The sequence below is a fragment of the Bombus affinis genome, chromosome 5 (assembly GCF_024516045.1).
Source record: "Bombus affinis isolate iyBomAffi1 chromosome 5, iyBomAffi1.2, whole genome shotgun sequence".
Taxonomy (NCBI): Eukaryota; Metazoa; Arthropoda; class Insecta; order Hymenoptera; family Apidae; genus Bombus; species Bombus affinis.
Window position 1 is genome coordinate 2796046 of NC_066348.1, and position 13275 is coordinate 2809320.

The 13275-nt window shown below is 32.2% G+C and overlaps 1 long non-coding RNA gene across 2 annotated transcripts; it reads left to right on the plus strand.

Annotated features, from left to right (window-relative positions):
- The first annotated feature begins 8460 nt into the window (after positions 1-8460).
- Positions 8461-12809, plus strand: LOC126916192 (uncharacterized). Of its 2 annotated transcripts, none has more exons than XR_007710487.1 (3): positions 8461-8788; positions 10578-10749; positions 12384-12809. It is a non-coding gene; the product is annotated as an uncharacterized LOC126916192 (long non-coding RNA). The 2 variants fall into 2 exon arrangements; XR_007710488.1 differs by having other exon boundaries at positions 8468-8788; positions 12394-12809.
- The last annotated feature ends 466 nt before the right edge of the window (positions 12810-13275 follow it).

Sequence of the window (13275 nt, forward strand, 5' to 3'; positions counted from 1 at the left end):
ACTACTGCATGTAAATTTTTATTATTTCGACTTAATGCAAACGTTTCTAATTAAATATTTATACAGAACGGAAAAAGATGATTTTATCATCGATTACCAATTCAAGCCTTGCAATTACGTTACTGGTTTTAACTTATAGATGTTTGTAATATCTTAATATCTCTCAAGTATCAAATATTGCGTAACATGTAGAGTATCTAAAATTATGGAAAAAGTTAAAATATAGGAATATGTAGGTATCTTCTTCAACATGTAACAAAGGGAATCGGAAAGTCCCGTGCCATTTTATACATAATTAGAAATTTTGTTTTCAAAGAAGCATCGGAAACGCGATTTAATTCAAGTTTCAAAAATTCAAAATTCAAAAAAATGAAATCTACACCGATTATTTTACCTTCCATGTGTTTAACTTATCGCTATCATGGAACACCTTATCGTTGGTTATAAAACTAGAATTACTTACCATCTGACATATAATTATCGCTTTGTAACGCCTCTATGCTGCGAGTAACGATTTCATGTAGATCATATTTTTCAATCTTTACGTGAACAAGCGAACATAAATTATTGTTACCTTAATGGACAGAATACATTGTTAATTCCACACGTATCATAGTAATTGCTGCCTTGTTAATGATGTAAGATATCGTAATGTATTCTTTATAAAATGTTATACAGCTATATCAAAATATGTTTTACAGTGAAGAACCATCTGTACTGATTTTACAAATTAATTGGCGCAGATAAACTTCACCTTTATGTCAATCGATCATATATTTTTTTAATCCTTGAAAGCTGATAAATGGAAAAAGACGTTAAATCGATGGCTTGATACAAAATATTACTTTATATTTATTTATGAATAGAGTCTATAATTCAATGAATGATATATGTATATATTTGCAAGAATATTCGCTCACTGCCTTTCTTATTGCAACAGATGCTCGAAGACATTGTGCTAGGTAAACTCGAATCCATTTCTAAGAAATATCGATTACTATTATATCATTTCCAAAGTTCAGCTCCACAACTGGAATTTTACACATCGTATAATAAAAACAAAGAAATGATATAGAAAATCAGGATTTAATGTAGAGATTGACATCAACAATGTGTAGGTTCTTTCTTTACTTTCAATCATTTCACTGAGTAAATATATACATGATAATTATGTCTTAAATGATTCAATTGATATAAACGTTGAATAAAAATACGCCATGATTACCTTTATTATAAGTTTCAAAATTCTTTATCTTGTTCCTCTTGACTCTATTTAGTTATGTATCATTTACATACAATTTTTAATACGATATCATTATTTTTCATTATATTTTCGTTTATATGTATGTTGCTTTAAAATATTTATAAAACTAAAAAATATAAATTTTACAGATCATCAATTTGTTAAATATATAGTATAAAGTAACGTAAAATTAAAACAACATTTTCTACAAAATTATAATAATATTTATAGAAGTGTAAGTAATTACATAAGTTTCGTCATACCTCATACATTGGTATTTTACATATTTTAATGGAGGATAAACACGAGGAAAGAATGGTTTGCATCTAGTAATCGAATAAACATTTAATTTCTATATACCGAAAGTGGTAAATCTCAAATGATGTAGTATCATTGGCGATGCGTGACGCATAGAAATCAATCGTGAGTGATTTAGATGAATTTTATACCGACGTCAAACATTTATTTCACGTGTGTCGAGCATAATAATTAATTGCTCCAATCGACGTGCATTAAGAAACCGTGGTATTGAACCGCTCATTAAGTATGCATCGTCCGACGTTTCCCTCTAAGGAACTGTGCACCTTCTGACGGTAACGGTTGCCAACGCTGCAGAACTGCTGGATTGCATGTACTGAAAGGTTACCGGCAATAAAATACTCCGTGTCTAAAGGCTATTAATGTCTCGGTGCAACGCCAAGCATCGTTTCCATCGACACTTTATTTCTATGCGTACTCGCGTCAAAGAACTGAGGCCTTTCTACCGTAGTCTTGTAGCATTAGTCACTGACTGATTGCCGGTTTTACGGGGAAGCATTTCAAAACCCTGCGGGAAATAACCTGTGTAGAAATATTCTGCACGCTTTCTTACAGTCTCACCACTCTACAGTATTCTCATTAACGCATAAGAAATTAACATTTTTCAAGTTTCAGCATTTTTTCATCTCAACAACTGGCAACTTCTGCTAACCAATACACTGTAAGTGAAACAGAATGTAAAGAATATGAAATAAGTCAAAGAGAATATGAAGCAGACTACAATTTTAAATTTGTATGGAATTTCAATTTTAATGAACTAATGCTGACATATATGTTAAGAGCATACATATAACAATTTTTAAGCTTAAATATAGATGCTATTGTCAGTAGAAATATGACGTTGTTAAACTCAAATTTCACATAACTACAATAATGTAAATGGATATAAACAGCATAATTTGTATTAGGGGTCGTTGAAATGATCTAAATATTCTCTATTCTACCAGTAATAAAACAGTACGACAGGCAATTTAAAAACATGTAGATGACCATGAAATCTTCGAAGATTCTTCACCTCCGCAAAAATTATTACTACCATATTATGGTACAATTTTCATAAGCAAAATTTCTCTATATCTCTGACAATAACAGAAATATTCAAGATAAAAGTTAATACCCCAATCGGTATATATGTACAAGCGAGTAGAATATTCCTCGAGACTATAAAATATTGTTTAAATGCAAGACTTACAGCTGATATATGTCGGTATCTTCAATATGCATTATTTGTGAAAATACTGTTAATTTCGATAGCATAACATATATATTTTAACTTTTTACTTAATATATTAAAAATTAAGAGAAACATTTGCACGATAAGTTATGGAACTGATTACATAAAATTGATCGTTTCTGAGTAAGTGCAGAAATTTCTCAAATAAAATATTAAACGTTTAAAAATATAGCCTTGGGCGGAGAAAAGACAGATCATAGAGCTCGTCGAATTTCACAACCTAGTGTTGGTAAGCAACAAACAGCTTTTTATGATGGTGTTGAGTTTTACCTACGCATCGCATATAGTTCGTTGAGCGATTCATAAGGCGAAATGGACTCCTTTACGGAGAAAAACAATTTCGTGTAAAACAGGGAATTAAGTACTTATCTTTACGAGCAGCCGTACAATTTTCTGAAAGAAGATACACCCGCCACCCTCAGCGGCATCTACTAGCCGAAAAAATTTATCGCGATCTCGATACTCCATTTCGAGTGCATAACGTGTTTGTAGTTTGTTGGCTAAAGTTATTTTTGACGCTGGAGTACACGCACTGAGAACAGCGGAGACCCGATAAGACCACAAGAAGAAACTTCAAAGATGTGTCGTGTCATTCTATCATTTTCAGGTGCATTTAGATTTTACGATGAAGCAAACGAAAAAAACGATATTTCGCGATAAGCATTATACAGGTTGCGATACGTATTTGAGCCGGGTTATATCTCAAAGCCGATAAGAAACCCAAAAAAGGCTGTAGAGGAAAAGGTTGAATGGTATGACAAAATCTATATTCGTAAGTACTCACTTTTTTCACTACGTAACGATGCACCGGGAACTGTAATTGCACTCTTTTATTAAACAGAAGTTTATAATAGCTGTTCTGTAGGTTTTTATTAACTATTCGGTACATTTCTTAATTCTCTACAAAAATTATATTAAAGTAAATTGTATTAAGGTACTTGAGTCGAAAACTGCTTGGTTCAAAACATATTTAAATTTCAATTTCATCAAATTTAGTGCATAAAAGATAAAGCAAATATGCTTGTTTCTTATATGGTTTAAGTTGTCTATATATCAAAATTTTACAAAGTTAAAATTGAAATATCTTTAATGCTTTTTTATAGGAAATTGAAAAATTCATCTAATGGGTAACAAAAACTTATAGAGTCCCATATAAAGAAAAGAGAACAATTGTACTTTTCCATACTGTGCATCGTTGCATATTAAAAAAGATGAATACCTGCGAAATTATAGATCTTATCATATCACTCAATTTTTCCCTCTGCAGCTTTTTTCCATCTCTTAATGATTTCGAGATATAACCTTGTCCAATTGCGTAACACACCCGATATGTGTCGATTTAAATATTTAAATATTTTATCTAATCTATAAACTAATCGATATTACCTATTCGTTCTCGTTTCATTAATATTTTACTTGCGTCATTTATATGAATTTTGTTTCGAAAATTATACGTTAAGTACTTCATAAACATAAATTCGTGTCGCACCTTGTCGTGTTCTATGTCGTTTCCGTGATAATACAATGTGACAGATGCTTGTCCACATCCTGTGATTAGGAACTTAGAATTGACTATTAATTATAGAGATGTCCTATCTGACTCAGTCTCCTCGATGATCTATGAATTTATTGATGAAACATCTTTCAGAAATAGTTTCAAAGAGTACATAATTTAGTATGAGTAGGCTTCTGATAGATGATCGCGTACAGCACGCTACAGACTATACGTAAATTAACTTTGTTTTCTCAACCGAAATCATATGTTCTTAATAGGATGCTAGGCCATTTATGACAAGAATCATTAATTTAAGTAATATTGTATATTCAATATTGCAAAGTATATACATACTGGTATACTTGCTTATATTTACATTCTTTGATATCATAATATAGTAGAATTTCATTTGTCTGAATTTGTCAGGGGATAAGCAGTTTATATATTACATCATAAAATTAAAGGAGTACTAAATTTTGACCGAAAAATCGTCCATATTTAAACTGCTGTAACTTCGTGAAAAAAAATCGTACGACTTTCTACTAAAGTTCATTTCAAATGATGGAGCCTCTAGTTTAACACCTTTCAACTTAATTTTTCTAAAGATCCTTTTCTGGTGCAATACGAAGTAGTAAACTGAAGTTACTCTCCCTCTTTTCAAGTTTTACAAATTCAAACAATTCTACGGCGTTTAAAAAATTATTTTTGAAATTCGTATAAAGATGACCTTTTAAAGGAAAGTTTCTATTTTACAACGACCTTTCAAAAGTTAATGTATGATTTTTTGGCGCCATTTTAAATGAATAGTGAGCCGTGGGTATTGGAATAATACAAACATGTGCACCACGAGGAGATTGCAAAGTCGGGTTTGTACTTCGTATGTGGTATGTGTGTGTATGTATGTTTAGTGTGTTTCTTTAGTTAGTAGGTATTAAAATAATTTTACCATAAAACTTTTTTGGTGATAACTTTAATAAACGACCCTCAACCAAAACCTTCACAACACTATTCATAGTAATGACCTTGACCATATCAAAAAAAATTATCGGAATCGGAGGTTGCTCCTTTTTGTGAATATTTCCCAGTATCTTGCTGCAGTCGGAAAGTATAGAGTGTGTCAGTTCATTTTTAATTTAATCTAATTGTTAATGACCTGCATACATTCCTACTGTATTATTCATAACTTCGTAATAGCGCATTTTTTATCAATAATATACAAAAGTGATACTTCGAACTGTTTGATTCTACATTCCACATCAATGCATTACTCAGTCGCCGACAATAAGTGGCATGTCAGCGAACGTAATGGCTATTATATCCTATTAATAGGCCATTACATAGGCACACTTGGATTTCATGAATGTGATTAATGGAGAGAAATGAACGCTAAGCTAACTGAACATCGATCCTTGCATATAATGTTCATGTTGTCGCGTTAACAAATGACCATTATTTATTGTGTCCTATAAACAGTTAACTGTCATATTTAGGTCGTTTACATTAATACGTCCTACAAATTTCATCTCATATTTCACCATGACCAGTAGAATTACGTGGTAACAAAAGATAGCTTGAAATTACTTTGCCGATATTCAAAGGAAGACAAATCCGTCAGTTTTTCAACATTCAAATTCCTCTCATATTGTTTTAATTATTTATAAAATAAGTGATACGGATTTTCGGAAGCTCTATTTGTACATTCACTGTTTTCTCCGCACAGCTAAATATTGTTTTACAGAGTATTAAACGTTGTGCTTTGTAATAATTATCTTTCATATACAATGTACAATACACATCGCGGGCCGAAAGAATAATAGCACAACTACAAGGTTGTCAATTTTGAATTATGTGCATTAATTGTCTCTGAAATCGAAATACCCACTGAATCTTTCTAATATAACAATTACATAATTGTAAAAATGTGGCACATTTTTATATTTGTATCAATTTGGTAATACATTAATTATAGTATTATAATAATTATTTATTATATTAATCTCTATTATAATTATTTTAATCACGATATTTCTGTGCGATTAATACAACGCAAAAATAACTAAAATATGATAATAACTGTTTTGCTTTGAGTGTCATCAAACATTTCTCTTTCTGTTATTTAATTATAAATATACCTAAATGAAATTAGTTTTTTTGCACTCCTAGGTAATAACTTTTTGAAATTGTGTCTGTATTTCTCCGAATCGATGGTATACATTTATTTACTTTCTCCTATTTATTTGCGAAATATATTACTTTCCCAATGTTCATCGACACGTAATACGCTGGACTACAAAATTAAATACAGACGAAAGGAAGCGATCGGATTTTCACTGATCGTGCTAGTACAAATCAAATCGATGGGTATAATGCGAAATGCGCTTTGTTAGAAACGATTCGTTTGAGACGCAACCAGCTTTTATACGATACATATAAACCTGAAACCGTTTGAGAATAAAAGCGGGAGACGTATGCTAGCTGCGACTAAAGCGGATCCTCGATACGATGCGTTGCACAAACCAGTTGGCCGGAATAAACGTAGTGATCATAGGTTGGCGGATCGCCAAAGCACCTATCCGCGTAAGCATTCGTCTTTTCATCGCGACGCACCTCGATTGAACCGAACAGATTGATGCGCGGCTTAAAACACGTCGACGACTGATCTGGATGATTTGAATGCCCCTAATGTGTAGCATGATTGAAATTTTCACGACCCAAATCGCTGCCAAACGGCTGCCAGTTGTTTCGATCGTTGTGTTATCGTCGAGTGATATGCGTGGACAAAAATAAAGCTTCAACGCAACGGCTCTGTAAATTCTATTCGCAGTTCGCGCTGAATTAGCGGAACGCGTGTTTCGAAAGAAGGGAATAGCAAAATTCTGGAAAACGCGTTGAATAATTGAATTAATATTTATTTATATCTAACAGAGAATAATTCGTTTACAGAAATTATCTATCAAAAACGATAAAACGTAATCGATAAAATGAATACATCACGGAATTCACATTTTGCATCGAACATACCTCGAAACATATTAATATTTGACATTCTGCAGAGTTTAACTGCTATAAAATACATATTAACATTGATCACATTAACATTTCCGTTGTCTCTGTTGTTCTGGAACGATTATCCCTATTATCTATTCGATAAAAAAGGTAATAATGTGTCTTTACAGTATACCGAAAAGCATTATACATATCGTTTGGTTGACGAAAGCAGAGAGCTAAGAGATTATCTTGATAAACGGATTCTCCAAGTAAATACAGTGGCCTCGTCGAAACGTTTTCAGGCACCCTATAAATTCTAATTTAAAATCAGTGTCGCAACAAAAGGTCCTCGAAAGCGGCACACCATTTCTCAGAGTGTTCCTCGCATAGCTCATTCGTTTTATCGTCTTGAACGGCACGAGCGTCACTCTGACACCGTGATAAACAGCCGCTTCTGTCGTAAGTCAAGTCACCGTAAAATCTTGGGCATTACTTGTCGTGGTGTTTACTAAGTCAGAATGACTTGACAAGGTGAATATAGTTAGCACTAGATCTTCGTCGCTGGTTCGCTTATTCGGCATCCAGTGACATTTATCATCGTTCCAAGCTGTGACTCAAAAGATTGAATAATTACGACATTTATACATACGATTTAACAAATATCACCAATGTAAAACGATTCTACCGGTTCGAATAACGTACTCGTATAGCGTCCTACAGAAATTCTTTGCTACTAGATAGACATGTAATAAAATAAATGGTTATTCTTTTACCTCGTTATTTATTATAATACGTATGTAATATTTCGGAGCTTTATATGAATTCAATAATAATCGAAAATTAAGTATAAATTCTAAACATGATAATATATGTATACATATAAAAAAATCTTGACATCAATTGTAGCTATGAATCAGTTAGCCGTAGAACTTTACTGTGTTCTACTTCCGTCAGAATTAGCATTTCGTCAATAGATTTGCAACAGCGAAGTAAATTTCCATTAACCATGACGCGTAAATGTTCAGTAAATAAAATACGTAGACGTATCTATCCGTGAGAAACATCTCTGTAGTCAAATAGCGAGAACCTAATGACGCGACGCCAAGATACCATAAAATTTTGAAAACGCATAGCTTCGATGAAATCGCAAAGTTCACGTGCGTAACCCTCGGCTGAGGTTAATCCGACGGTAACGTCGCGACGCCGGGCTAATGGCATGCACGACGTCGCCAACATTTTCAGCCAACCAGTCGTCGGGCATCCGTTCTGTCTAACGACAAGAAGAAGGGGAGGCGCATTGCTGCTATCGCGGCTCGTTCGAGTGATGAAGTGAGTGCAGAGTGAGGCCTATTTTTGTGCTCACCGACAAACAGCCTCGTAGATCTCGTGACACATCGTTAGAGCACCACGAAAATATCTTCCACGCGGACGAAAAGTGTTGCGGCATATCCAGCTATCGGCTACTACGTTTATTCCAAGGGATTACCAGCTGTCTTCCTTCATGGCAACCGTACGCATCGTTTCAACCATTCAAACGGATGCGATGCAGCATACTTTCATTATTCAATGATAATTCATATCGTTGTAGATATACAATATTTACTACTTTCATTAGGAAGTACGCGCTTCTGAATACTATATATTTAAATCATATTTGAAGACTAGAGTCACGATTTCATCGTGAAATAAAAATACACGTAACACATGCAAGGTGTCTTAACAGACATGGTCCTACGTGAAGAAAACAAGTTCAGAATATAGAATAAAATTTTTTCACATCTCGTTTCATTTTCGAGAAAATCGAGTTTAAAATATTTCCCTGTTTAGGGCTTCATTTACAAGAAAATAAAGCTTACACATTTCGATTGAGAACTGTCCTGGTATGCAGACACGATAAGTTCTCAAATTTACTTTTATCAAATACACAACATCTCACAAATTCTACATTCCTGTCTATTATTTATTTCTGTTCAATCCAGAATTAGCCAAGTTTAAGTTTATTTGACTACAAACTCGATTTTGTCGAAAGCGAAAAATTCTATTCCATATTTTTGACTTATTTCTTCACGTAGAATCACCCTATTACCAATCATACGATTCCTGTGACACCCTGTATAATTTGAGACAATTAGACTAATTGTAGAAGAAGAACCATGAATTTGAACATTTTCCGTTAATTAATGTACAGGAAGTGAGCTGAGACATAATTTGCCATAGTAATTGAATTTCATTTTCTTCCAAAAACTATGTTGCGAAAGATATTTACATGACTGTAACATTTGAAAGTAGTCGCAAGTAAAATTGAACACAGGATAATAATAAAACGTAAAATTAAAAATTTTAGTCAACGCAAGGAGTTTCAACAGGTCACGCACAAAACTGCTAACATATTGCATTACATTATTCCTCGTTATTTTTAAATTAATTGGCGCTCACCATCGGTATTAAATAAGACAAAGGAGGAAATAAATTCTATTATGTGTCTGGATACTTCTATGTCAACTAAATACATTCTCGTTTCTAACTCTAACCATCAGCCAGTCACGCATCGTTACTTACAACGAATAAAATTAAGCTAACGATGTACTTCATCGTAAACTCTCTGGGTTATTAACTTTGGCTTGCCGTAGATTATATCGTGGAATTTATTTAGTACCGTTAATACACCACGAGGTCACGTATCAACTAAGTTGAAAAGGGAAAGAAAATCTGACAGGAAGTATAGCGAAGACTAGAAATATGTAGCATGTAGCATAATAAATTGTCATCCTTAGCAACCATAAGATTTACAACAATTTAACAATTTGAAGTGGTATACTATAAAAACATGCAAACAAAACATTTATATATATAAATCACCGTTTGATCATAAGTTTATGACAATATAAGTATATTTTATATATCTTCAGGAATATTACAAATCATAATACTTTAAAGCCTTGCATTTACCATTTGCAATTACTATAATACGTAGTAGAAATAAAAATCAAATTAATTGTAACTGAAAAATCGGTAATTACTTATACACTTTTTTTATGAAAACAAGAGATTTTCAAGACAAATCGAAACAGACGTACCCTCCTATACCTCTTATATCAGGCTTTCCACCATGTCCCCTCTTGACAGTTATTGCAACGTTTGAAGATACTTTACTCGATGAAATTATGGCAAGCAGCTGCGCGCTTTTTTCGATCATTTGGTTTCCAGGCTCAAAATTATTATGTACCATGTAGGCTTTACACTTACGATATAGGTATAACCTGCTGTCAGAAGAAGCCTTATATATGTATATTTTCCAGGACTAAGTGGCGGGGAACTAATGATAAACACGACTCTTCGCGGCTATAAGAGGAAATTAATGTTCCGGACGTAACGGTAAATGGAGTAGAAAGAAGACAAGAAACTGTGAGATAAATGGTGCTTGGTTTGTCGAAGAATGGTATTACCTTTTACAAAAGCTTGACGAATCAGGTTTGTTGAAAGATTTCAAATTATCATTTAATCATTTCTCCGAACCAACAAATTGAGGTTTCTTTAAAGAAGGAGTAAAACATTGATTACATTTATATATATGTATATTCATTACTGTTAACAATATAATTTGCTGTTAACATATGCTACTATTGATAAGTAATTGATATTGTATTACTTTCATAACATAGCACATTACATAGCAAATTTTAATCCATACTTGTTTATTTGTATAAAAATTAATTACAACTGATTACATTGTTTACGAAATATAAAATAATTATCAATTACAATAATTCAACGTAAGATAATTATTATATTTTATTTATTATTATATTTTATTATTTAACATATGTTAATATTTAACATGTTGCTTTTTTCTCTTAATCTTTGACGCTAATATCTATATAATTATTAAGTAATATGTCTTTAACCGCATATTATTCAAAGAAAGTATTTATATAATTTAGCAACTAATAATAAAATTATATTCCATGGAGAATTGAAATATACACGGATATGTTTTCATCTTTGCGACTTTATTGCATATGCTAAAGAATTAAAATAAATTATTAATAAAATATTTATATATTTACCTTAAGTGAATTATCGCAATACGTTTCTGTTACTCAATTAGCTCCATTTTAATGTTATTACTGCATCATGTTATCTGTAATGATTGAAATATATCAGAGAAAAGATACTTATGTAAGCTGCAATATAAATACTTTTTTGTAAGTCTTAATAGTGTTTAATCTATTCTTAACTTTCTTATATAAAGAAGATACTTAAACAAAACTATGCAGTAAATAAATCTATAGAGGTATCAAACGTAAAAGTTACATCGCATATATTTCTGAAACAAAACTTTACGTGTCAGAAGTCTTAAATAGCGGAAATAATAGCATAGAAAATGATCCGAGTTAATTAATGTGCCAGTTCGCAGCGATATACATAATTTCCCACAGAGACGTCACCAATGCAGTCAGAATTTATCAACGGCACAATCTGATGTAAATGAATTTCATTTGTCTTAGCATATTTTAGTTAAGAACACCATCTACAAAATTTAATGATGAAACTACTGAACTAAATATTATAAATAAGTATTTATATATTCAAAGTTTCAAAAATACATAAGATAAAAGTTGAAATACAGACAATGTAACGTATGTATGTTCTAAGTTTCTTCATATGCTAATAAAATGTACGTATTGATTTAAAACATTTATATCATTTCATAGGTAGACTACTACAAAATATATATATATTTATAACTACTGCTACACAATTCTCTGCATCCTTCTTTAACGAAAACAAATCTAAACCTCAAAAATTTTTTAGATTTATTCGTCATTCGTTTATTAAATTATTCGTCAGATTTCTATATTCCACTCTGTATATGATCTACTTTATTTGCATTAGTTATCCAAAAATAGTTTGTTTACATAAATCATAACAATCAAATCTTTCCGTAGATTATAAATAAGACAGTTTTATCAATCTTGTAAACATTATTTTCAAAATTGTATGTATACTTTGCAAACGTACGTTTCATTTAAATATTGTAAATCTAAACTTCAATAATTATTGTCAGATTTCAATAAGAATGTTACGTGATTCTGATTGTCAAGGAGCTTTCAGAAAATTGAAAATGGTTGCAACTTGGAAGATGTGCAGCGAAACGAAATTTGAATTGATCGCCTCACCTCACGGAGAGTAAATGCGCAAGGAAGTGATTGCGAATGATGGACGGTCGGGTGCCGAGGGATGATAAAGTAGTAGCGTGTGGTAGAGCATATCGACGGGAAGCACCCCCATCTATCAGCCCCTTTCCACTTCACGGATAATCACCGGCTGCCAACCAAAGTCAGACTACAAGTAAGATCTTACAGCGTGATCTAAGTCTACTTTGGCCGATCTAAAAAGATTACATCGTGTTGTATCGAAGATGTTATCGCGTAAGAAAAATAGGAGATCGAATCAAAAGAATTTCTACTATCTCTCTGATACCAAGTAATATTTTAGGAATGTAGATAAATGAAGTTATTTTACAAGTATACCATATAGAAAGTGTTTACAGTTATAAAACCCTATCACCTAACTCTATCAAGATATTCCATTAAAATATTAGATACTAAAATAAAGAATTAAAATATTTGTTTTCTGCAAGCCACTTTCATATTAAAAAGTTAATCTTTTTTATTAAGCTATCTTGTCATAAATATCTGTATGACTTATCTATATATAAAATAAAATGTATGCTACGTTTTGGAAATGTATTGGTACATAGAAGCGATCGGGTTGTATCTGAACACAGATGTAGTGTCATCCATCATCCTCGAAGGTGTGCATTCGCTTGTGCTTAGAGTATACGATCGCGTGGGGAAAGTGGGGAACGTATACCGTTATGGTATGTACGTGAAATCCAAATGCTTTCAACACCACGGCAATGTACAGGAACCAAAAATAACAGCTATTCGTAGAAATTTTATGAGAAAGGTCATTGAGAAGAAAGTATTTTTT